The sequence below is a fragment of the Ctenopharyngodon idella genome, chromosome 3 (assembly GCF_019924925.1).
Source record: "Ctenopharyngodon idella isolate HZGC_01 chromosome 3, HZGC01, whole genome shotgun sequence".
In the NCBI taxonomy this organism is placed as follows: Eukaryota; Metazoa; Chordata; class Actinopteri; order Cypriniformes; family Xenocyprididae; genus Ctenopharyngodon; species Ctenopharyngodon idella.
Genome location: NC_067222.1, coordinates 31,786,025 through 31,813,834, shown reverse-complemented (window position 1 = coordinate 31,813,834; position 27,810 = coordinate 31,786,025). Strand labels below are relative to the sequence as shown.

The window sequence follows — 27,810 nt, the reverse complement described above, 5'->3', positions numbered from 1 at the left end:
AACTCTCTGAGTGTTTGACATGGTAATGGGTATGACAATGTTGTATGTTTGGTCTTGGCGGAATAGATCTGCTACGCTGTTGCTGCTTTTATTGCTGCTGCTGCTTTTAATTATCGCTGCTGCTGCAGAGCAAGTACAGGACTTGCTACTGCCAATACATACACAACATGCTGCTGTGAGCAAGTAAGACATGCTGCTGCTGTACAATATAGTGTACATGAATTACCCTTAGCAGATCTACACAGGTAGAGCCGGGGAAGGTGGAGGGTTTCTAATGCGCGCTGCACTGCTCAAGCTTTGGAGAAAAAACATGTTTTAGATATGGAGGAGGCTCAACCAAAAGCAAAAAAGAGAAAAGCTTGCTTTAGAATCTGAAATGGCTACAGCAGATGCTAAGGTAAATGTTTTCCTGAAATCTAAAATACCAAAAATCGAAAAAATTTGCTCAAAAAGCACAAAAGGAAGTGCAAAGTCTGACACAGGCAGTACTTATCCATCTACTGAATATATTGCACCTGCAAGAACACCAAAGGTTCAAATAACTCAAGACAAACAAGGGAAAAAAATGTAAATCAACTCTGATGGTTAAAACACATCAGAGCCATTGAAAAAATTCAGAAACATAAAAGGGACTCATCCACTTTGGACAATACAGCTCTTGCAGATGTTTTGAAAAAACAAAATGAAATAACTGCTTTGTTGATAAAGCAACAGCAAACATCCCCTCTTCCAACAAGGGAAATTCCTGTGTTCGGTGGAGATCCTCTGCAGTTCAGATCCTTTATTAAAGCATTTGAGGGCAAGACTGAGAGTATGCAAGACAAACTCTATTACTTAGAGCAATTTACAGTTGGACAACCCAAAAATCTGGTTCGCAGTTACTTGCACATGGATCCTGTAAGAGGATACAAGGAAGCAAAGCAGCAACTTGAATGGAATTTTGGTAACAGTATAAAAATATAATCTGCTTTCATTGAAAAGTCTTTGAATTGGACGGCTTTAAAGGCAGAGGATGGACCAGCTCTAAGATCATGTGCACTCTTTCTTTGTAGCTGTTTTAACACTGTGCAAGAAGTTAATTTTGTGGAGGAGCTGGAAAATTCAGCCAACTTGAGAACAATTGTTTCCAAACTGTCTTTCAAGCTTCGCGACAAGTGGAGAACAATGGCTTGCAGCATACAGGATAGTCACAATGGCAAAGTCATGTTCAAAGTTCTTCTTGAATTCATTGAAAGAGAGACACAAGCTGCATTGGATCCTGTATTTGGTGACATGCAAAGCCCAAGAGACAAGAGGGAAATCTCTAAAGTAACAACAACTGCAAAGCTCAGTTTTAAATCTCCCAACAGAGGCAGCAGTTTTGTAACCACAGTTACTACTATAGCAGAATAAATGAACGACAAGCTGAAATGAAGTTATAGTGCCTCAAATGCAGTGGAAAAGCTGCCATGCATGTTTTGTGATTAAAACCACACCATTGAAGTTTGTAAGCCATTTAAAGTCAAACCCAACAAAGAAAAGGTGGAATTTATAAAGGTAAAAGGATTGTGTTTTGGATGTTTGGGACATGGGCATATGAGCAAAACCTGTCCAAACCGCAAGAACTGTCAGATTTGTCACCAACGTCACCCAACCATTCTACATATTGAGAGCAAGGAAATTCAAAGAAAAGACTCCTAAAGTCTTTTCAAAAGATCAGATATCAAATGCATTGGTTTCCTTGAAAAATGGGATATATATTGGGGCTGGTTCAAAAGACTATTGACTAAAATTGACTAAGGGAACCAAAGTTGTGCAGGCATATGCATTCCTTGATCGAGGTAGTTCTGCAATGTTTTGCACAGAAGAATTGATGTCTCAATTAAATGCTGCAGGAAGAAAGATGAAAAAACTATGGGTCAGGAAAAGCTTGTGGCCAGTTACAGAGTTTCTGGATTAGAAGTGGCTGCTTTAAAGGAAAATGGATTTCTAGAATTACCTGATGTATACACACAGAAGTCGATCTCAGTCACCAAAGACAACATTCCTAAAGAAAAGGACATTAGAAAGTGGTCTTACCTGAGAGATGTTGTTTTAACGCCAATAAATGCAAGCATTGGGAACCATGGAGAATCGTCAACAGTGAAGGAAGTAATGGACTGTATGCTGTGAAAACTCTCCTTGGTTGGGTCATTAAAGGTCCGGTTAATCATGGTATGAATGATGATGAGGATAATGTCCCTGAAATGCAAGTAAATAGAGTGCCTATTAAATTTTTTTAGGAGGAACTGTTGATCAAACAGTACAATCAAAATTTCATTGAACAGCAGTACGATGAAAAGACAGAAATGTCAGTAGAAGACTGGCAATTCATGGACACAATCTCAAAGACTGCAGAACTCAAAGACAGACATTACTATTTAAATTTGGTTTTTCGTGAGTCCAATGTAAAAAGGCCAAACAATAAAGAGCATGGCACGGCAACGAGCACAGCACTTGTTGAAAAGGTTCAAAAGAGGCACGTCGTTCTTTGCTGAGTACAAAGAGTTTATGGATGATGTGATTGCAAAGGGGTATGCAGAGATCCAAGTGACCAGCTGAAGCTAGAAAATGGAAAGGTGTGGTACATACTACATGGATTTATGCACCCATGCAAAAATACACTGCATGTGGTATTCGACTGTGCATCAATGTTTGGTGGGACTTCCTTAAATAAAGAGCTGTTGCAAGGCCCAGACTTGACAAATAATTTGATAGGAGTTCTACTTAGATTTCGTCAAGGTCCCATTGCCTTTATGACCGATAGTGATGGCATGTTCCACCAGATTAGAGTGGCCAAGGAAGATGTAGATTTTCAGCGTTTCCTTTGGTGGCCTGATGGAGACATTACAATGGACCTCAAAGAGCACAGAATAGTTGTCCATATATTTGGTGCAGTATCATTACCGATCTGTGCGACCTTTGCCTTGCTAAAGACAGCTGATGATAACCAAAAGGATTATACAGAAGATGTAATTAACACCATCAGGCAGAGTTTCTATGTTGATGATTGTTTAAAAGCTGTAAATACAGTGGACCAAGCTTTATCTCTGTATGATCAACTAACAGAATTGTGTAGCAAGGGAGGTTTTCGACTTCGACAATACTACTTTAAGGTGGCAAAAATGGCTTGATAAATTGATTCCTTTAAAAACCTTTAGTGTGAACAGATGCTTTACATCCAAAGATTTCGGGAGCATAGCATCCGCACAGTTGCACAACTTTTCGTATGCAAGTGAGGCTGGGTACAGAGCTGTATCGTACCTAAGACTCCTAAACGACAAAGGAGAATTGAATGTGACATTTGCCATAGGAAACGAACATACCAAGATTGGAATTGACAGCAGCCATCTTAGCTGTACGCTTAGACAGGATGTTGAAAGCAGAGTTGCAGTTTCATCTGGATGAATCTTTCATTTGGTCAGACAGCGCTACAGTGTTTGACATGTCGAGCAGTTCACATTGAAACGGCCCATATGCTCGATACAGACTCCTGTATCAGTGCGATCAGAAGATTCTTATGTTGACGAGGGTAAGTAAAGGAAATTCGCTCGGATAATAGCACCAATCTTGTCAGTGCTAATCGGGAATTGAAAAATGCTTTGAAAGAATTAAATCAGATTCAAAATTACCTTATCAACAATGGCATTAAATGGACATTCAACTCACCTCATGGTGCCCATGGTGTTTGGGAGCACTTAGTCCAGCAAATCAAAAAGGTGCTTTATTCAGTAGTGAAACAACAGATGCTGGACGATGAAACTTTGCACACTGTTTTATGCGAAATAGAATCAATACTGAATGACCGTCCGATCACTCCATCTTCAGATGATCCAGAATATCTCAAAGCGTTGACACCCAATCACATTTTACAACTCAGAGCAAAACCCACTTTACCATCTGGTCTGTTTAATGAAGAAGACTTGTACATTAGAAGATGCTGGAGACAAGTTCAGTACTTAATTGCCTAAATTATTACATTATTAGCTAACTGCATTCTCTAAATTGTAATGATGACATGCATTTTCTGTAAAGCTGCTTTGAAACGATATGTATTGTGAAAAGTGCTATACAAATAAATGTGAATTGAATTGAATTGAATACTTAACTGACTTGTTTTGGAAAAGTTGGGTGAAAGAATACCTCCCTTTAATGCAACAATGCCAGAAGTGGAATAAACCACGCTGAAACTTCAGCATCGGAGATCTTGTGCTTGTGGTTGATGAAGCGGCACCTAGAAACCCCTGGCACCCCTGGGATGCATTACAAAAACGTTGGCAGATTCATTTGTTCATCATGTGCACCTGAAGACTCAAACAAATGAACTAGAAAGGCCTATCAATAAGCTGTGTCTGTTAATGGAAGCATTATTCTGAACTTTAGAATCAAATATTTTTGTTAGGCCATATTTGTTTCTCCAGGTGTCCACTGTGTTGAACTGATTCTATGGTCTTAAGGCCTGGTCAGGTTTTAACACTGTCCTGTAAGATCTCTGGATATTCAGTGACTGACAGCAGCTACTGCACTGAGCTGCAGACCTTTCTTTGCTGGTGTAACAACAAAGTTATTTATTTATTTTTGCTGTGTGCAGTCATAGTAAAGTTATTAATCTTTAATGAGAATACTGCTGATATTACAATAGAGGGCACTGTCTGCCTTTGTGATGCCCAGTCCAGCAGATCAGAGATATTGTATAGGATTAATGTTTCTTGCTTCATTTTTAAAAAACAAAAAACAAAAGAAAAGAACAACAAAATATTACAAAGCATTTCAAAATCACAAGAAAACAGTCAAAAGAACTCGAGCAGGAGACAGTTCTAGAAAAATCACATCCACAAATGTAAGAATCCAACGTTCAACAGAAAGTGAATGAAGAGGTTTTCATCTCAACGCATTCATCTAGTACTGTGCGCTTATGCTGATTATTAATATTCAACATTGTTAGCTAAGCTTATTCAATAACAAGACAGGCACTGTTACAGGTCCGTTGCTGAAACCAGATCAGACAATCTGCATGCTAATTTTAAAACTTAACATTTATTTCAATTCACTGAACAGCTGAGAAAAGCAAGTGTTTCTGATGATGGCCCAACAGAAACACACATTATTACTGCTGTTGTTGCTGTCAGATGTAACATCAATAAAATAATAACACAAATAAAATTAATATATGCAATAAATAATATAAAATCTCTAAAGAAAAAAAAGAACAAGACATATTTAATGTATAAACTTTAATTGGCATAAATGCTCTGATCAGGGCAAATTCAATCAAAGAATACTTCATTTTACATTTTGATAGTTTGAATCACTTACAGTCACAATAAACTGTTTACATTTTCTGCTAATGGACTTCAACCATATCAATAATGACTAAAAGTTCAGGACAGTGTGATGCCTCTTCATGTAATCCCAATATTCTTGTTGTTTGAGCATGTGGAGTTGATTATTAGCTCTTTATGTAAATCTTCTGTTGCATATTTAAACACCAGACATGAGTCAGTTTATACATTCATCTGATCACTAGAGGGAGAGAAGAACAAACTGTGCTGTGAAACACACCATGATCTCTTCATCTTTAGTGTTGCTTCTGGCAGTAGTATCCTGTAAGTTTAGTCTACTTTTCTGTGTGATACATCATTTTGTTGCTAAAAAGCTTGTTGTTAACCATCTTTAAACTTCATGCTATTTTACTAACAGGTATTATTTCATTTGATACAGGTATTCATTCAGAGGAACTCCCTCAGCCTGAGTCTCTGACTGTCCGTCCTGATGCCACTCTAACGATCAACTGTAAAGTCTCCTATTCAGTTACTAGTTATCATACAGCCTGGATTCGTCAGCCTGCAGGAAAAGCTCTGGAATGGATTGGAGTGATCAGCTCTGGTGGAAGCTTATACTACAAGGATTCACTGAAAAGCAAGTTCAGCATCAGCAGAGACACCTCCAGTAACACGATAACACTGCAGGGAAATAATATGCAAGCTCAAGACACAGCTGTGTATTATTGTGCCAGAGAATCACAGTGACAGACGCAAACAGCCTCCCTGTACAAAAACATCACTACATTCACATTAGGGTATTTATCATTTTGTCCTCAAACTTTCAAAACCAATATTCATAAAATGTTCATCATTCACAGCTGATATTCATTTGACGACATTAAAATGTATGTACACTGAATCAACAACAACAATTACCTAATAAATACAACACATAATTAGCTAAAATAACCATAATTAACAAAAACGATTAAAGCATTATTTGTTTCAATAGAAAGTCAATAAAATCCATCACCTCTTGCATCTCTTTGCTTTCATCAGGTTATAAAGTCTGTTGGTCAGTAAAGTTCAGTTTTGAGCTTGTTTTGACCCAGTGTTACTGTTGTCTCAGAGGTGCGATTGGAGTTTTCAGCCACTGATTGAGCAGCATTAATAATTATTAAGAAACATAAAATTAACATGCACCTGTTCCCACACAAGATTATTTTTTCGATTCTCTTTTCAGTTGATTCAGTTATCAAGCAGCATGAATAAATATCATGTTATCTAGTTGACTGCAAACAGCATGAGCACGTGTGATCAACAAACAAAAAATAAAAAGCAGAAAAAACTTTTCTTATTGTGTACTGTGACATATAACATTAAACAGAAAGGTGCATATTCACATTATGCTGTTCTTAAATAGTTTGGCCTTCAGTCATGATTGTACCTTGTGACCCTCCCAATGCAAATCAAACACTCCTGTATGTTTGTTCAGTATTTATGTGCTTCTGATTGGATCTGGAGCGTTACATCAGCACTTTCAAGATGAAGAGTTCACTCTGCTTACTGCTGCTCTCATTCAGCGTACACCGTGAGTTTTCTCATGAAACACATTTCTATTATCAGTTCTAATACATATGTTTCAAATGAAATCAGTCTTTTCAATCTTCGTTTTAGGTCTAAAATGTCAAAGTATGGAGTCCATTGAAAGCACAGTTCAGAAAAAGCCTGGAGAAACTCTGACTCTGTCCTGTAGAGGATCCGGGTTCAGCTTTAGCTGCTGTAGCATGCACTGGATCAGACAACAAGCTGGAAAACCTCTTGTGTGGATTGGACGTGTTTATAGTGATGGCAGCGGCCATGACTACACCGAACCCTTCAACAGACGAACTGAAATCACCAGAGATAATTCAAAGAATATGGTATATCTGAAACTGTCGGGCCTGACAACAGAAGACTCAGCCACATATTACTGCGCAAAACAAACACAGTGACACAAAGTTGTTGCACGGTTGAACAAAAACCACTTGAGTGTTTCATCTCTTGTCACTAGAGTTCAACAGGTGGCAGCAGAGAATAAAAAATCCACAAATACAGCCTAATGAAAAGATATTTCTGTCACAGCATTATTAAAGTCTATTATATTACAATTAAATTTACAGTGAAGTACAGTATAAAAACTCTAACATCACACAGCACAAAGGCATATCTGACTCCTTTACCACAACACATATTTTTGATATGTAGATTTGTGGTAGTGGCTACACATTTTACAGTGACAAACTAAAAATATGTTTCAATAAACCAGAGACTCTTCCAGGAGTCTACAAGTGAAAGTGACTCTACAAGAGCAAAACATATTATAATGAATATCAGCATCTTACTGTGAATAATAAACAACAAGCAGTTCTAAAACATCTTAAATGAAAAGAAAAAAGAAAAAATCCTCTAACATAGGAAGATAAAAATATGAATCGTATCCTAATTCAAGTGTTTTTTATTTTCTAAGCTGACAAGTTTGCTTCATTATTACAAGCAAAAGCGAGGCCTTTAGACTTTCAGATGCAGGTCCAACAGAACCGTGATTACTGACAGGGTTGGGCAAAAATACATCAAAATGTATTTTAAAATAAAATACCAAATACCTTATTTTTAAATGTATCAAAATATACTACAAAATACAGCAGCCACACCATGTATCAAAGTAAACTACTGTATTTTTGTATTTTAAAAATACTAAAAAATACTTTTACAAGGAAGCATGAAATGTCTTTGCAAACCTTCCATTAATTGGCCTATTTGATCTATCCCTTCACCATTACACTGACTCAGTTGATTAAGTAAATGAAACCAATAGCTTTTCTCTGCCCGAGTCATGCAACAAATCTGACATATGCAACCAGCTAAAGGCACAAATATGTAGGATTTTTAGATTAAAATATCCAAAAACCACTAGAACAATGTTATATATTTTGTTGACTTGTGTACTTACATTATCCCAAATGTTTCCAAGAATGTTTAAATCCAGAGAAATAAGCAATTTTAATCAGGACACAGATCGTGTCCGTGTGTCGCCTATCAATGACATCATTACCTTCGATTTCCGGTTTTATTTTGTCGAAACCATGGAAACATCAAAGACACTTTAGTACTGTATATTATGTGTTTTATTAGACAGGAGGGCAACTGTCTGGATACATTCATCGACAGAAAACTCATCATGTTATATAGGCTTAACACAGTAAGGGCCAGATTTACTAAACGGGGCAAATTAGCGTGAGAGCGCAATTCCACAAATGCGTCGATGGGAGTGGCAAGTTTTGCGCGTGATCTACTGCTAACACGCAAATTAAAGAGCACAGACACAGTCAAATCATTTACATAATGACTAAAGCAATCTACCAAGAGCAGTGCAAATTAGCGTTGGGTCGCAAATGAACAGAGCTGATGCCTGATTCTGATGCTCTCATCAGGAGCAGGTCGACACAGGCGCAACTTAACATGTAATCTGACAAACACGCAAATCCCAACAGTAGTTTTTTAACACCAAAAGAAGGTTTGCGCTGGCACAAGCTGTTAGTAAATCTGGCCCTAAGCCTTTTTGTTTGAATCTTGTTTTCTGGATTTACAGCGAGTACTATGTGTTACCATAACTAATATCGATCTAGCTTACTGCAGTGTGCAACAAGTGTCTCATAGCACACAAATGTATCTAATATGATAAACAGCGCTGCTGCTTTACCCTACGTGCAGATGACTAGAAGAAGCGGAAGCAGCGACAGTGGCATAATAAAAGATCCGCTGCTGTCGAGACATGTGTCGCGCTCGTCTCTCATTAGCAATTGCTCCAGCAGCCTCATTACTGCTCCCACAGCACTCGGCCATGCTCTGCTTACAGTAACGTTAATAATCTCATCCATGAACATGATTTCTGCCTGAGTCCTGTCCCGATTCTTTTCCACCGGCTGTAGACGTGAAGACAACACCTCCCATGATTCTGTGAAATCAAGGTGTCATCGAGCTACCCCTGTTTTGAATGAGCAATCTCTAGCGGTGAAAATTTACATATTGTGGCTTTAACAGATCAAATATTAACATATCCCTGTGATCTCCCAGATGAAGGTTAGTTTTAAAGTAACCAACGGTATAATGTTTGCGAATGACTCATAATTGTATCCTAATTTAGTTACTTGGTGTTTGGTAACGAAGGGCCTACTTTGCATCTGCAACACTGACTCAATGACAAACAAGTCATTTCTAAGAAGAGAACTGATGGCACCTTTATTCATAGCACTAATTAATCATTTGATTGTTAATCATAAATATAGGGGGCTGCTGCTCGGTATAATTGTTTTCAAGAACATTATGTAAATTGGTCAACTATTTAGCCTAGGCTACCAAAACGAACACCAAAACTTAACATGAACTGTTAAAAATTATAGCAATTTGTGCAAAAAATTGATGGAAAGCTGTCAGCCTGCACGTTTCTTACCTTGACCACCTTCTTCCATATTGATCAATTTTCTGTTCTGATCTCAACAAGTCTCTGCAAACTACTGAGTAAGCACCAATCAGAGGCCGCAATTTTATGATGTCATCATGTAGACCTCTTACAAAGTATTTTACAGTATTTTAAAAATACAAAAATACAAAACACTAAAGTATTTTGATACAAAATACAAAGCCATTTTCATCAACCCTATCAAATACAAATTACAAAATACTATTTTGTATTTGAAATACATGTATCATAAATACTGCCCATCCTTGATTACTGACCTACTGCTTTTGTTGCTTTCCAATATACCAATATTAGTTTTATCAACCCCTGAATTAAAAGAATTAAAGTAGATGGAGATATATAAAATGTCCAGCAGAAAAAAAATGTTCACAAAACATAAGCTTGATGTCATAAAATTCTATAAGAGCAACATAAGAGCAATAAATCATATGAATCGTAACATAAATATTTTTTAGCATGTGAAGCTGATTATTAGCTCTGTGTGTTTATGTAAATCTTCTGTTGCATATTTAAACACCAGACATGAGTCAGTTTCTACATTCATCTGATCACTAGAGGGAGAGAAGAACAAACTGTGCTGTGAAACACACCATGATCTCTTCATCTTTAGTGTTGCTTCTGGCAGTAGTATCCTGTAAGTTTAGTCTACTTTTCTGTGTGATACATCATTTAGTTGCTAAAAAGCTTGTTAACAGTCTTTAAACTTCATGCTATTTTACTAACAGGTATTATTTCATTTGATACAGGTATTCATTCAGAGGAACTCACTCAGCCTGAGTCTCTGACTGTCCGTCCTGATGCCACTCTAACTATCAACTGTAAAGTCTCATATTCAGTTACTAGCTATCATACAGCCTGGATTCGTCAGCCTGCAGGAAAAGCTCTGGAATGGATTGGAGTGATCTGGAGTGATGGAGGCTTAGACTACAAGGATTCACTGAAAAGCAAGTTCAGCATCAGCAGAGACACCTCCAGTAACACAATAACACTGCAGGGAAATAATATGCAAGCTCAAGACACAGCTGTGTATTATTGTGCCAGAAGATCACAGTGACAGACGCAAACAGCCTCCCTGTACAAAAACACATCATTGTACAAATTAGGGTATTTGTCATGTTTTTCTTCAAAAGTTTTATAACAACAGATTTACAGAACAACAGATTTACAGATAAAGTAATATATGTTTTAATAGGAAGTCAATAAAATCAATAATCTCTTCTATCTGTCTCACGACATTGGCTTTGCTTTCTTTAAGATTGCCTAAGCCAGACTCGAAGGAAAGTTTAAAAGATTTTTATGTCTTTGTTTTGACCCTGTGTTAGAGTTTTTAGCGACTGTTTCAACAGCACAGATCTGTGTCTGTCAATGAACTGAAGCACTTTAATCTGTGAGTCTTACAACAGTATTGGCCAAACACCAATAGATGGCAGTAATGCATCACTTGACTTGATATTGTCTTATATTTTATTTTTCAACATTGTTTTTTAGTGGTTTTAAACTTTCAATGTTGTGTTATTTAAAAAATGTATAAATGCAGTAAAATCAAGAATCTGTGGTTTGTTAGTTCTCTTGAACCTTTATTTAACTAACAAAAGTACAAAGAAAATATTTTCAATGTTTTCACTGACCAACTTAAGTGTATTTTGTAAATATAAACAAATTTTGATTTTGATGGCTGCAACACACTCCAAAAAACTTGGGACAGAGGCACGTTTACCATTGTGTCACATCGCCTTTTCTTTTAATTACACTTTTTAATTGTTTGGGAACTGAGGATACTAATTGTTGAAGTTTTGCAAGTGAATTTTTTGCCCAATCTCACCTGATACAAGACAGCTGCTCAACAGTCCGTGGTCATCATCGTCTGATTCTCCTTTTCATGATGGGCCATATATTTTCAATAGGAGTCAGATCTGGACTGCAGACAGACAGTCAAGCACATCCACTCTATGGTGTAGAGCATCTAGAAACCAGAATGAAGCCTGGCATTGTCTTGCTTCCCAGGAAAGGTGTCATCTTTATGGCAGTATATGTCTCTGTACAATCCCAGTATACGCCTCCACGTCAATGATTCCTTCACACATATAGTCACCCATGCTGTTTGCACTGATGCACCTCCATACCATGACAGATGTTTGCTTTTGCATCTGTCGCTGATGGTCCCTTTCGTCTTTGGGACTGAGAACTTGATGTCCGTTTTTTTTCAAAAACAAGTTGAAACTTGGACTCATCTGACCACAGCACACATTTCCACTGTCTTTTGGACCATCTGAGCTCGGGCCCAGAGAACTCGGTGCCATCTCTGTATAGAACTGATTTCTCCTTGTGTAACAGAGATTCAAGTTGCATTTCCTGATGCAGCGGCAGACTGTGTTAAGTGACAATGGTTTTAAAAAGTACTCCCGAGCCCATGTGGCTATTTCTAACACAGCAGCATGGCGGTTTCTCATACAATACCATCTGAGAGCTTGAAGGTCACGCACATTTAACGGAGGTCTCTTGCCTGGCCCTACGTGGACTCAGATTTCTCTGGATTCCCTAAATCTTTTCACAATATTATGCATGCAGATGGTGAAAGACTCAAATACTTTGCAATCTTGCATTAAGAAATGTAATTTTTGATTTGTCTGACAATTCTCTCATGAAATTTGGCACAAAGTGGTGAGCCATGACCCATCTTTGCTTGCAAAGACTGAGATGCTCCTTTTATACCCAATCACGATCCCCTCACCTATTACCAATTCACCTGCTTATTGTGGGCTGTTTCAAAACCGTTTAACTCAGATATTCTATAACCTTTTCACTATTATTTTGACTCTGTCCCAACTTTTTTGGAGTGTGTTGCAGCCATCAAAATCAAAAGTTGTTTATATTTACAAAATACCCTTAAGTTGGTCAGTGAAAACATTGGAAATCTTTTCTTTGTACTTCTGTCAGTTAAATAAAGGTTCAAGAGAATTAACAAATCACAGAATCTTGATTTTACTGCATTTTACAAAATATCCCAACTTTTCTGGAAATGGGGTTTGTAGTCATATCTGAGTTTCATATTATAATTAAAATCAATTACATTAAAATCCATTAAAGAATTTAAAATGAAAAATAATACAATACACAAAAATGACTTTTATCTCTAATAATAGAAAAATAATGGTCTGTTTATACAGATCTCAAACATTAACCATTAAAATCTAAATTTAATAAATTTAAACATTTAATATTGTTTTTTTTTTCCACATTGAATGTCAGACATTCACTGAGTCTGACACAGTGGTTAAAAACCAGGAGAGTCTCATAAACTTGCATGTACAATAACTGGATTCAGCATATCTAAGTTGCTAAGACAGGCTGCAGGAAAAGGGAAAAGCTCTGGAATGAGTCGGAGAGATATGTGGTGATGGTAACACATATTACAGTAATAACCTGAAAAGTAGATTTCAAATTACCAGAGACTCTTCCAGCAATAAATATCAGTGTTTTACAGCCAAACAAATATTTGAGAAATGAGCTGCAGACCTTTCTTTGCTGGTAACAACAAAGTTATGCCCCCCCATTATTAAAACATTATGGATTAATGTTTCTTGCTTCATTTTTAAAAGAAGAAACAAAAGAAAAGAACAACAAAATACTACAAAGCATTTCAAAATCACAAAAAAAACAGTCAAAAGATCTCGAGCAGGAGACAGTTCTAGAAAAATCACATCCAAAAATATAGGAATCCAACATTTAACAGGAAGTGAATGAGGAGTTTCCATCTCAACGCAATCATCTTTTTAGCAGCTGTGAGGCCAGCTAGTACTGTGTGCTTATGCTGATTATTAATATTCAACATTGTTAGTTTAACTTATTCAATAACAAGACAGGCACCGTTACAGGTCTGTTGCTGAAACCAGATCAGACAATCTGCATGCTAATTTTAAAACTTAAAATTTATTTCAATTCACTGAACAGGTGAGAAAAGCAAGTGTTTCTGATGATGGCCCAACAGAAACACACATTATTACTGCTGTTGTTGCTGTCAGATGTAACATCAATAAAATTATAACACAAATATAATTAATATATGCAATAAATAATATAAAATCTCTAAAGAAAAAAAAAAGAACAAGACATATTTAATGTATAAACTTTAATTAGCATAAATGCTCTGATCAGGGCAAATTCAATCAAAGAATACTTCATTTTACATTTTGATAGTTTGAATCACTTACAGTCACAATAAACTGTTTACATTTTCTGCTAATGGACTTCAACCATATCAATAATGACTAAAAGTTCAAGTATTCTACTAAAATTATTCTTGTTGTTTGAGCATGTGGAGTTGATTATTAGCTCTTTATGTAAATCTTCTGTTGCATATTTAAACACCAGACATGAGTCAGTTTATACATTCATCTGATCACTAGAGGGAGAGAAGAACAAACTGTGCTGTGAAACACACCATGATCTCTTCATCTTTAGTGTTGCTTCTGGCAGTAGTATCCTGTAAGTTTAGTCTACTTTTCTGTGTGATACATCATTTTGTTGCTAAAAAGCTTGTTGTTAACCATCTTTAAACTTCATGCTATTTTACTAACAGGTATTATTTCATTTGATACAGGTATTCATTCAGAGGAACTCACTCAGCCTGAGTCTCTGACTGTCCGTCCTGATGCCACTCTAACTATCAACTGTAAAGTCTCATATTCAGTTACTAGTTATCATACAGCCTGGATTCGTCAGCCTGCAGGAAAAGCTCTGGAATGGATTGGAGTGATCTGGAGTAGTGGAAGCTTATACTACAAGGATTCACTGAAAAGCAAGTTCAGCATCAGCAGAGACACCTCCAGTAACACAATAACACTGCAGGGAAATAATATGCAAGCTCAAGACACAGCTGTGTATTATTGTGCCAGAGAATCACAGTGACAGACGCAAACAGCCTCCCTGTACAAAAACATCAACATCATCATCATTACAAATTAAGAGTGTTTCTGATGGTTTTCCACAACAGTCTGATTTTCTCAGATTTTAGGTTTTCAATAAATACATTATAGACCTTAATTCAGCTGGTATAACAAAATCCTATTAAAACAAAAACAAACAAACAAAAAACAAGTCTAATAATAAATTTGAGGAAATGCATTATTTATCAGCAAATATTTGCACCAAAGAAATTAAAAACTCAACAATCATCTTGCAGCACTTGATATTAACTTATACTTTGATATTTGCTTCAAGTTCTTTACAATTACATGTTCGATATAAAGTGGAAAATAACTTTTAAATAACCTTCGACTTAAGGTAGTAGCCAGAAACAAAATAAATAAATAAATAAATAAAAAGCATGAAAGTGTCATAATGACAACTGATATGATGAATTTATACAAACTGGATCGCACATTACAGTTATTGAAAAGGCTACGTTGTAGCATTCTTACACTCTAAAAAATGCTGGGTTAAAAACTACCTAAGTTGGGTTGAAAATGGACAAACCCAGCGGTTGGGTTAAATGTTTGCCCAACGTGCTGGGTAGTTTTATTTAACTCAAATATTGTCTAATAATTACTGTATGGCTGGCTTAAAATGAACCAAAAATAGGTTGGAAATTAAAAATCAGACAAATAATTACTAGAGTCAACAATAATAATCAAAAGGTGAACATTTATTAATAAGTAATTTAATAAATGTTTATTGTTTAATTATTATTCATTAAACTTATTAAATATATTAATAAATGTTCATTTCCAATGTACTTTGGGTTCATTTTAAGCAAGCAATACAGTAATGTTTTAAAAATAGTTGAGTTAAATAAAACTACTCAGCAGGTTGAGCAAACCACTGGGTTAAAACAAACCAATTGCTGGGTTTGTCCATTTTCAACCCAACTTGGGTTGTTTTTAGAGTGTAATACAAACATAAACATCCCACAAATGCAGAAGGGATTCTGTTGGTAGAGACTCATCAACAGTGCCATTAGATCTTAATATAGTATTAGATTTTAAAGCTCCACCCAAATGTAAATGACATAATGTACAGTATTTCTACCAGCAGTATTCAGTGACATTGTAGCAGTTGGTCTTCCTGCATCATTTGAAATGGCACACATTTCATTCTTATTTTTTTCTCCTGATGTGTTTAACTAGTACGTATCTCTATTTCATGTGTAAGACTTGATTTTCCTGCTAGGCAAAAACTGAGATCAAGTGCCCTGCAATAAAGCAATAAAACTCATCTGGTGAGAAGATCTCAAAGAAATAGCATAGGACAACGCCTTGCCCCCCCCACACACACAAACCCTCCTTCCTTTCCCCCTGACTCAAGTCACTGAAAGTTTATATTCTATGTATAATGTAACTTGTATACCTATTGTTTTACCCCTTTCATGTTTGGTATCATTTTAAATGTCTCAGTGCGATTGGTAAAATGGTCTCAATTTCACAGCAGTCACTGGTATTATAAAGAAGATTGAAAACTAAGGAGAATTCTGTCCTCCTTTCTCCCCCCAAGGTGTTGGTGTAATAAATATTTACAACCCTTTTGTTCTGGTCTGTATATAAGGTAAAGTGCAAAGCAGTCATGGGGGATTTTCTGTAGCCAGAAGCCCCCGTGCAGAGATGGGTGAATGTCTGAAGACATTCACACATCACTGTGTGTACATGCATTTCTTTGAGTAATTGATGTTATGCATTTGTTATTTCTGAATTGGCTTCTAATTGTCTAACTGTAATGTAATTGGCATGATACATTTTTACTTGACAAATAAAATGTTATATTTGATTTACTCTGGATTCTTCTGAAATCATTATGACCAGTAGATTATTGGAGTCCATATTTCCGCAAATCTGCGTCAGGATAGATTCAAACTAAAGGCCCATGAAAGGAGCATGTGAGCACATCATGGGACTTTTTGATTTTTGTCTATCAACTGGCTTAGCAAGTTGCAGTACTGTGACTAAGAAAACTGTGTTTTTGTATGAACAAGCATGTGGCGGTTCGACTCAAATGCATTAGTAAACTCTGCACCCTCTGACTAAGATCAGAACTGGCGAGTTTGTGATCGTGAAAGGCACTCACCGGCCGAAGTGACTTTTCTAAGCGATATGGGTCCGTAATGAACGAATAATTGAAAATATGAGATACCCAGAATAATCAAAAATCTAAATTAATACATAACAAATGATTAATTTCTAATTGGGAACACAACCTAAGAGTAATAATCATTTAAAATTGGAGTCAGATTAAACGAGTGAAATTAAGTGAACTTCACAGAGGCGCTGAAAAGACATACACGCGTTAACCTTCGCCCAGGCCGTCGGATTCCGTTTTTGGGCCGATGCGGGGTTCCTTACACATGTTATATTATTATTTCATTCTGCCTCCAGAATTTATTAATGGGTGTACTGTATATGATACTGTGGACAGGTCATTATAACTTTCAATTGTTTTAAGTGTTAATGGTCAAAGCCTGGAGTCCATCCCATCAAGTTCTGTTACCAAAAAGCCTGGAGAAATTTTGAACCTTTCCTGTAGAGGATCTGGATTTGATTTTGGACAATCTGGCATGCACTGGATCAGACAGCCAGCAGGGAAAGCATTGAACTGGATGAGGCTCATCTTGTATGATGCCAGTAAAACAGTGTATGTAAAAAGTGTTGAGGGACGAATAGAGATCACCAGAGATAATTCAAACAGCATGGTGTATCTGAAACTCTCCGGTCTGACAGCAGAGGATTCTTCCATCTGGGACAAAACTTGCCGCAACTTTTGGTAGTGTGCTGGCGGCACTCTACGATAAAGGAGTCTAAATGGATGCTTATCCATTAGCCGAATGCGGTGAACAAACCCTCTTACTTCACCACAATCCAATGCATGCTTGGAAAACACATCGTTGTATCTCTCCAGTAATTGGACCAATTCCTCTTTTGACTCATGGCTGACAGAGCAGGACTGGATGTCAAGATCAGTGAGACCAACAGTTTCCAATCTATGTCTGAAATCAGCCGATGAATTAGGCGAACGCTGATCCTTCTTCGCAACCACTTCAGCTCGACTCGGCCCTTGAAAAAGTTCAAAATCTTCCACTGCAACACACGGGAACACATCTGCTAATTTGCGATTTCTCCTTAGAGTGACTGGCTTGTCAGAAAAGTTGGTGACTTTTACAGGAACACAGCGATCACCCCATAATGGCGTGACAACCCGCCCGACCATGATGTCTCGCGACGCAGACCTCGAATTGTTGGTTCCACTACAACTGTGCTCCCTGGGGACATGGGGCCATTTTTTGGCAATTTTCCCCAGACAAGATGTTCCTGCTTTGCTAAGAGGGTAACACTTTGCTGTAGCTTGATGGTTCCTACCTTGTCTGGGAGCTCTGAACCTTTCCACCGACACGTGTTGGCCATAACATCCAGGAACTGCTCACATCCTGCCATCGGTTCCACACTGTGATTAGTCTCCAGTAATCACTGCTACCTTTCATGCGACGAGGAAGGAATTTGATCACATTTGTGCCAATGATCAGATCATCCCGCTGGCCGGGTACAATGAGAATGGGCACTAGGCAGCTCTCTCCATTAACTTTCAGCTTGACCATACATACATTTTGGTCTTGTAACCTTGCCACCACATCCTACTAAGATGACTTCCTTTTGAAGTGGTGTGGGTGAAGGCAGTACATTCTCACTTAACATCCTCTTTTCTGTTTTGTCACTAAAAGTGCAGGCCATGGAACCTGTATCAAGCATTCCCTTCATTGAAAACACATTATTTACACTGACTAGTGCATAGAACAAATCGTCAAATGCCTCAACTGCCTGGACATTTTGCATTTTGCGCTTGTACAGTCCCTTTTACTGCAGCAAGAGTGGAGTTAGGGCAGTACTTCACAAACATCATGGCCGCTTCTTGACATGGATCCTCCATTCATCGTCCAAGCCTCTTTAAAGCTTCCTCTGCAAGATCCACTGCTTTATTCAGACGCACCCAGTATTCAACGGGATCTTCTCCTGCTAATGGAACAGTGCCATAGAAGTCAGCCAAGGGCATACAAGAATAATTAACATCGCTAAATTGCTGTTTCGGGATGTCCATGATAACTTTTGGGTTCTCAGCTGGGTTTAAAGCTGAATTACAACGGAGAGTGACTCTGACGACATCTTTAGCTTTACCCATCAGTCTGCTTAAGATCTCTTGATGCTGCTCTGCTAATGGTATTCCTCTTTTTCTCAGATACATGTCCATCAGCTCCTCCCATTCGCGCACACTAAGCTTGTCTGATGCATCGCCACGGTACACTGGGGGCTCTTTTGCTTCACTCTGCATGATTAACCTCACTCCAGCCAAGTTAAGTGAATGTATTTCTGAGAATGTCTTGCTGGTACCTAGCCTTGGTGTTTGTGCACCTCTATTTTCTTCTTTACCATAACTAGCCTCTTTTTGAGATGCTAACATGGTCTGCCCCACTTGCTGAGCAATGTGTGCTATCAAACCTTGCCAATTTGGATTTGTTATGTCTGGAACAGCTAAGGGTACAGTGTCAGCTACTGGACTGGGATTGTGATCAATTACACGTGTGGAGCATAATACAGGAGATGTTCTTTTCACTTTACTTTCCCTCACAAATGGAGTAACTGGAGTTTCACCAAAAAACTTTCCCCTCCCAAGACCTAATCCTTTTAAACTGAATGCCATGTTCAATTCCACACGAACAAAATATTACAATTGAAAATAAATTTATAAACAGAATAAACACTTAAACACTTAACAGAATAGTCACTTAAATGAGAAAGTGCAAAAATAAATATTAGAAATACCAAACAAAACACCTAACAAAACAGTGAACCTCAATGCAGTGTCCCTCGGCGACCCAACTGACGTAGATCTGGAAGCAAATCTTCAAATCCGGGTCACGGCACCAATGTATCCGGTCCTTTGCTGACCGCCGCTACCATCATCTGTGTTGTGTGTAAGAAGACCCAGGACACTTTTACTTCTGTTCACCAAAAGGGGATTTATTGACAGCCACGACCATCATTCACTTCACTCCATCTGTGGATTAACATGAATAAAGTTCATATCTCACTCTTGTGGGCATTCCATAACGAGATATTCCTCGTCCCAGCATAAACAATGCGAACTGGCGAGAGGCATGCACTCACTTGAAAATGGCGTCAGTAAGCACTAGGAGAAAATGTCAAAATAAAAGTCTCTAAACAGTAGACAGTAGAATCAACAAATATTACTCAAAGAAATACATAAATAAATAAATACAAAATACAATAGAAGGATTCTAGTGAAAAAGCAATGTGTTACATTCAAATTGTATTTACTATAACTCGTTACACACACAAACACACACACACACACACACGCACACACACACACACAAACGCAAAAGGACAACCAAGGGTTCGGCATGTAAGACGTGTATGGTATACAAGGACTTGCAGGAGTCGAAATTATAAATCCTCCATCACTTTGTCCGCTTTGACGACACTTCTCTCAGCTAGCGCGTATTTTTGTAGTGACTAGATCCCTTGTCACCTGACCTGAATACTGCGTGCTGATTCGCTAAAACGGACTTATCGGTTTCTGTACACAAACAACAAGGGCGCTTGTTGGTTTCTGCTGTAAAACGTGAACTCGCAATGCCTGACAGTGGACAATACCGGCTTTTGTGGACAATACTGGACTTTTTAACCGGAAGACCTCAGCCAGTCAGTGTCGGCCACAACACTTCGAACACTACCACTCTGAGCACAGGTGCCCCACAAGGCTATGTGCTCCAATACATACACAACATGCTGCTGTGAGCAAGTAAGACATGCTGCTGCTGTACAATATAGTGTACATGAATTACCCGTAGCAGATCTACACAGGTGGAGCCGGGGAAGGTGGAGGGTTTCTAATGCGCGCTGCACTGCTCAAGCTTTGGAGAAAAAACATCTTTTAGATATGGAGGAGGCTCAACCAAAAGCAAAAAAGAGAAAAGCTTGCTTTAGAATCTGAAATGTCTACAGCAGATGCTAAGGTAATTTTTTTCCTGAAATCTAAAATACCAAAAATCGAAAAAATGAGCTCAAAAAGCACAAAAGGAAGTGCAAAGTCTGACACAGGCAGTACTTATCCATCTACTGAATATATTGCACCTGCAAGAACACCAAAGGTTCAAATAACTCAAGACAAACAAGGGAAAAAATGTAAATCAACTCTGATGGTTAAAACACATCAAAACCATTGAAAAAATTCAGAAACATAAAAGGGACTCATCCACTTTGGACAATACAGCTCTTGCAGATGTTTTGAAAAAACAAAATGAAATAACTGCTTTGTTGATAAAGCAACAGCAAACATCCTCTGCAGTTCAGATCCTTTATTAAAGCATTTGAGGGCAAGACTGAGAGTATGCAAGACAAACTCTATTACTTAGAGCAATTTACAGTTGGACAACCCAAAAATCTGGTTCGCAGTTACTTGCACATGGATCCTGTAAGAGGATACAAGGAAGCAAAGCAGCAACTTGAATGGAATTTTGGTAACAGTATAAAAATATAATCTTTTCAATTCCTTGAAAAATGGGAAATATATTGGGGCTGGTTCAAAAGACTATTGACTAAAATTGACTAAGGGAACCAAAGTTGTGCAGACGTATGCATTCCTTGATCCAGGTAGTTCTGCAATGTTTTGCACAGAAGAATTGATGTCTCAATTAAATGCTGCAGGAAGAAAGATGAAAATACTTCTGAAAACTATGGGTCATATGGGAGCATTGATTAGAAAAGCTTGTGGCCAGTTACAGAGTTTCTGGATTAGAAGTGGCTGCTTTAAAGGAAAATGGATTTCTAGAATTACCTGATGTATACACACAGAAGTCGATCTCAGTCACCAAAGACAACATTCCTAAAGAAAAGGACATTAGAAAGTGGTCTTACCTGAGAGATGTTGTTTTGACGCCAATAAATGCAAGCATTGGGAACCATGAAGAATCGTCAACAGTGAAGGAAGTAATGGACTGTATGCTGTGAAAACTCTCCTTGGTTGGGTCATTAAAGGTCCGGTTAATCATGGTATGAATGATGATGAGGATAATGTCCCTGAAATGCAAGTAAATAGAGTGCCTATTAAATTTTTTTAGGAGGAACCGTTGATCAAACAGTAAAATCAAAATTTCATTGAACAGCAGTACGATGAAAAGACAGAAATGTCAGTAGAAGACTGGCAATTCATGGACACAATCTCAAAGACTGCAGAACTCAAAGACAGACATTACTATTTAAATTTGCCTTTTCGTGAGTCCAATGTAAAAAGGCCAAACAATAAAGAGCATGGCACGGCAACGAGCACAGCACTTGTTGAAAAGGTTCAAAAGAGGCACGTCGTTCTTTGCTGAGTACAAAGAGTTTATGGATGATGTGATTGCAAAGGAGTATGCAGAGATCCAAGTGACCAGCTGAAGCTAGAAAATGGAAAGGTGTGGTACATACTACATGGATTTAGGCACCCATGCAAAAATACGCTGCATGTGGTATTCGACTGTGCATCAATGTTTGGTGGGACTTCCTTGAATAAAGAGCTGTTGCAAGGCCCAGACTTGACAAATAATTTGATAGGAGTTCTACTTAGATTTCGTCAAGGTCCCATTGCCTTTATGACCGATAGTGATGGCATGTTCCACCAGATTAGAGTGGCCAAGGAAGATGTAGATTTTCAGTGTTTCCTTTGGTGGCCTGATGGAGACATTACAATGGACCTCAAAGAGCACAGAATAGTTGTCCATATATTTGGTGCAGTATCATTACCGATCTGTGCGACCTTTGCCTTGCTAAAGACAGCTGATGATAACCAAAAGGATTATACAGAAGATGTAATTAACACCATCAGGCAGAGTTTCTATGTTGATGATTGTTTAAAAGCTGTAAATACAGTGGACCAAGCTTTATCTCTGTATGATCAACTAACAGAATTGTGTAGCAAGGGAGGTTTTCGACTTAACAAATGGATTTGCAATGACCGTTCAGTTCTCAGTGTAATTCCTCAGGAAAGCCGAGCCAAGGCAGTGAAGACGCTGGACCTCAGTAAAGACCAGCTTCCCATGGAGAGAGCTCTGGATGTTCAGTGGGACATAGAAAAGGATGTGTTCACTGTCAGTATGACAATCACACAATATTCAACAATGAGATGTGGCATTTTATCTATTGTGAGTTCAATTTATGATCCATTGGGGTTTCCGTCACCCATCATTCTTTCTGCCAAGCAAATTCTGCAGAATCTGTGAATGATCAAACTTCCCTGGGATGAAAAGATCCCTTTGAATACTACTTTAAGGTGGCAAAGATGGCTTGATAAATTGATTCCTTTAAAAACCTTTAGTGTGAACAGATGCTTTACATCCAAAGATTTCGGGAGCATAGCATCCGCACAGTTGCACAACTTTTTGTATGCAAGTGAGGCTGGGTACAGAGCTGTATCGTACCTAAGACTCCTAAATGAGAAAGGAGAATTGAATGTGACATTCGCCATAGGAAATGAACATACCAAGATTGGAATTGGCAGCAGCCATCTTAGCTGTACGCTTAGACAGGATGTTGAAAGCAGAGTTGCAGTTTCATCTGGATGAATCTTTCATTTGGTCAGACAGCGCTACAGTGTTTGACATGTCGAGCAGTTCACATTGAAACGGCCCATATGCTCGATACAGACTCCTGTATCAGTGCGATCAGAAGATTCTTATGTCGACGAGGGTAAGTAAAGGAAATTCGCTCAGATAATAGCACCAATCTTGTCAGTGCTAATCGGGAATTGAAAAATGCTTTGAAAGAATTAAATCAGATTCAAAATTACCTTATCAACAATGGCATTAAATGGACATTCAACTCGCCTCATGGTGCCCATGGTGTTTGGGAGCACTTAGTCCAGCAAATCAAAAAGGTGCTTTATTCAGTAGTGAAACAACAGATGCTGGACGATGAAACTTTGCACACTGTTTTATGCGAAATAGAATCAATACTGAATGACCGTCCGATCACTCCATCTTCAGATGATCCAGAATATCTCAAAGCGTTGACACCCAATCACATTTTACAACTCAGAGCAAAACCCACTTTACCATCTGGTCTGTTTAATGAAGAAGACTTGTACATTAGAAGATGCTGGAGACAAGTTCAGTACTTAATTGCCTAAATTATTACATTATTAGCTTACTGCATTCTCTAAATTGTAATGATGACATGCATTTTCTGTAAAGCTGCTTTGAAACGATATGTATTGTGAAAAGTGCTATACAAATAAATGTGAATTGAATTGAATTGAATACTTAACTGACTTGTTTTGGAAAAGTTGGGTGAAAGAATACCTCCCTTTAATGCAACAACGCCAGAAGTGGAATAAACCACGCTGAAACTTCAGCATCGGAGATCTTGTGCTTGTGGTTGATGAAGCGGCACCTAGAAACCCCTGGCACCCCTGGGACGCATTACAAAAACGTTGGCAGATTCATTTGTTTATCATGTGCACCTGAAGACTCAAACAAATGAACTAGAAAGGCCTATCAATAAGCTGTGTCTGTTAATGGAAGCATTATTCTGAACTTTAGAATCAAATATTTTTGTTAGGCCATATTTGTTTCTCCAGGTGTCCACTGTGTTGAACTGATTCTATGGTCTTAAGGCCTGGTCAGGTTTTGACACTGTCCTGTAAGATCTCTGGATATTCAGTGACTGACAGCAGCTACTGCACTGAGCTGCAGACCTTTCTTTGCTGGTGTAACAACAAAGTTATTTATTTATTTTTGCTGTGTGCAGTCATAGTAAAGTTATTAATCTTTAATGAGAATACTGCTGATATTACAATAGAGGGCACTGTCTGCCTTTGTGATGCCCAGTCCAGCAGATCAGAGATATTGTATAGGATTAATGTTTCTTGCTTCATTTTTAAAAAAAGAAACAAAAGAAAAGAACAACAAAATATTACAAAGCATTTCAAAATCACAAGAAAACAGTCAAAAGAACTCGAGCAGGAGACAGTTCTAGAAAAATCACATCCACAAATGTAAGAATCCAACGTTTAACAGAAAGTGAATGAAGAGGTTTTCATCTCAACGCATTCATCTAGTACTGTGCGCTTATGCTGATTATTAATATTCAACATTGTTAGTTTAACTTATTCAATAACAAGACAGGCACCGTTACAGGTCCGTTGCTGAAACCAGATCAGACAATCTGCATGCTAATTTTAAAACTTAAAATGTATTTCAATTCACTGAACAGCTGAGAAAAGCAAGTGTTTCTGATGATGGCCCAACAGAGACACACATTATTACTGCTGCTGTTGCTGTCAGATGTAACATCAATAAAATAATAACACAAATAAAATTAATATATGCAATAAATAATATAAAATCTCTAAAGAAAAAAAAGAACAAGACATATTTAATGTATAAACTTTAATTGGCATAAATGCTCTGATCAGGGCAAATTCAATCAAAGAATACTTCATTTTACATTTTGATAGTTTGAATCACTTACAGTCACAATAAACTGTTTACATTTTCTGCTAATGGACTTCAACCATATCAATAATGACTAAAAGTTTAGGACAGTGTGATGCCTCTTCATGTAATCCCAATATTCTTGTTGTTTGAGCATGTGGAGTTGATTATTAGCTCTTTATGTAAATCTTCTGTTGCATATTTAAACACCAGACATGAGTCAGTTTATACATTCATCTGATCACTAGAGGGAGAGAAGAACAATCTGTGCTGTGAAACACACCATGATCTCTTCATCTTTAGTGTTGCTTCTGGCAGTAGTATCCTGTAAGTTTAGTCTACTTTTCTGTGTGGTACATCATTTTGTTGCTAAAAAGCTTGTTAACAGTCTTTAAACTTAATGCTATTTTACTAACAGGTATTATTTCATTTGATACAGGTATTCATTCAGAGGAACTCACTCAGCCTGAGTCTCTGACTGTCCGTCCTGATGCCACTCTAACTATCAACTGTAAAGTCTCCTATTCAGTTACTAGTTATGGTACAGCCTGGATTCGTCAGCCTGCAGGAAAAGCTCTGGAATGGATTGGAGTGATCTTGAGTGATGGAAGCTTATACTACAAGGATTCACTGAAAAGCAAGTTCAGCATCAGCAGAGACACCTCCAGTAACACAATAACACTGCAGGGAAATAATATGCAAGCTCAAGACACAGCTGTGTATTATTGTGCCGGAGAATCACAGTGACAGACGCAAACAGCCTCCCTGTACAAAAACATCAACATCATCGTCGTTACAAATTAAGAGTGTTTCTGATGGTTTTCCACAACAGTCTGATTTTCTCAGGTTTTCAATAAAGAAATTATAGACCTTAATTCAGCTGGTATAAAAAATCCTGTTAAAAACAAGTCTAATAATAAATTTGAGTAAATGCATTATTTATCAGCAAATATTTACACCAAAGAAATAAAAAACTCAACAATCATCATCTTTTGCAGCACTTCACTTTGATATTTAATTCATGTTCTTTATAATTACGTGTTTGATATGAAGTGGCAAATAACTTTTACATAACCTATTTAATGTATTAGCCAGAAACAAAATAAATAAATAAGTAAATAAATAAATAAGATGAATGAAAGCGTCATGATGACAACAGTGATTTGATGAATTTATACAAATTGGATCGCACATTACAGTTATTGAAAAGGTCAAAGTAATTCATAAAACAACAAAAACAAACTAACATTTATAATTTTTGTTTTGGAATTTTTTAACATTTTCATTCAAGTTTGTTCATTTACATTGTAACATTCTTAATACAAATATAATAGAAATGCAGAAGGGATTCTGTTGGTAGAGACTCATCAACAGTGCCATTAGATCTTAATATAGTAATAGATTTTAAAGCTCCACCCAAATGTAAATGACAAAATGTACAGTATTTCTACCAGCAGTATTCAGTGACATTGTAGCAGTTGGTCTTCCTGCATCATTTGAAATGGCACACATTTCATTCTTATTTTTTTCTCCTGATGTGTTTAACTAGTACGTATCTCTATTTCATGTTATATTATTATTTAATTCTGCCTCCAGAATTTATTAATGGGTGCCCTGAATGATCCTGAGTGAAAATATTGAAAACAACAACAAAATTGATCAAGAATGAATTTATCATTAATTAAAAATGTGTTCTATACACTGTCAGAAAAAAAAGGTACGGTGCTGTCACTGGGGCAGTATACTCTAAGGGACAAAAGTGAAAAGACACTAATATGTACTTTTAAGGTAATAATATTTACCATTTAGGGGTAAGCAAGGTACAAATATGGTACAAAGGTACCTTTTCAATCTTGTCTGCCCCAGTGACAGTGCCGTAGCTTTTATTCTGAGAGTGTAGCTAACTGTACATATCACAGACAATATTAAAATATAATTTCCTAATAGCACAGCACACCCATCATTACTGCCAACATTGTCTTCTGAAAGAAATTTTAATAAAAGAGAAAAAAAGCCCATAATACAAAATCATATATAGAAATATGTAGATACATATTTTCTGACCCAGACTGATTCTATGGTTTTAAGGCCATAATTTATTAATCTTTAATGAGAATATTACAATAGAGGGCACTGACTGCCTTTGTGATGCCCAGTCCAGCAGATCAGAGATATTTTATAGGATTAATGTTGGGTAAGTTACTTCAAAAAAGTAATTAATTACTAATTACATCATCAATGTTGTATTTAAAATACTTTTCTAATTACTCTGTCTGAAAAGTAATTAAATTACTCAATAAGTAACTTAATAATTACTTCTTAAAATCCCTATAAACCTTGACAGGATAGACAATAGAAAGGAAACTCTTTTAATAATTTAGTCAAACATGGAATAGTTTAGCCTTTTATAGCTTTTTAAAACATTTTAACTTTATTAAAACATATACTATAATACTTTTATTTACTTTATAATACTTAAATTTTTTTTAGTAACAAAACAGGGATGTCACTATACCAAAAATCTAGTAGTCGGTACT

General features: G+C 37.2%; 2 long non-coding RNA genes across 3 annotated transcripts in view; one reads left to right on the top strand and one right to left on the bottom strand.

The window, feature by feature from the left end:
- LOC127509638 (uncharacterized) overlaps nt 1-26,008 on the top strand; it is a 43,497-nt gene extending 17,489 nt beyond the window's left edge. Inside the window, exons 1-3 of one of the 2 annotated variants that reach the window (XR_007929322.1) lie at nt 10,269-10,283; nt 14,137-14,289; nt 25,713-26,008. This is a non-coding gene — a long non-coding RNA (uncharacterized LOC127509638). Of the gene's footprint in view, nt 1-10,268; nt 10,284-10,324; nt 10,439-14,136; nt 14,290-25,712 lie in introns of those variants that run through there. The other variant, XR_007929323.1, reaches the window with a different exon arrangement.
- Nucleotides 1-27,810, bottom strand: part of LOC127509640 (uncharacterized) — a 160,855-nt gene that overhangs the window by 9,253 nt on the left and 123,792 nt on the right. The gene's annotated exons all lie outside the window — the stretch shown is intronic.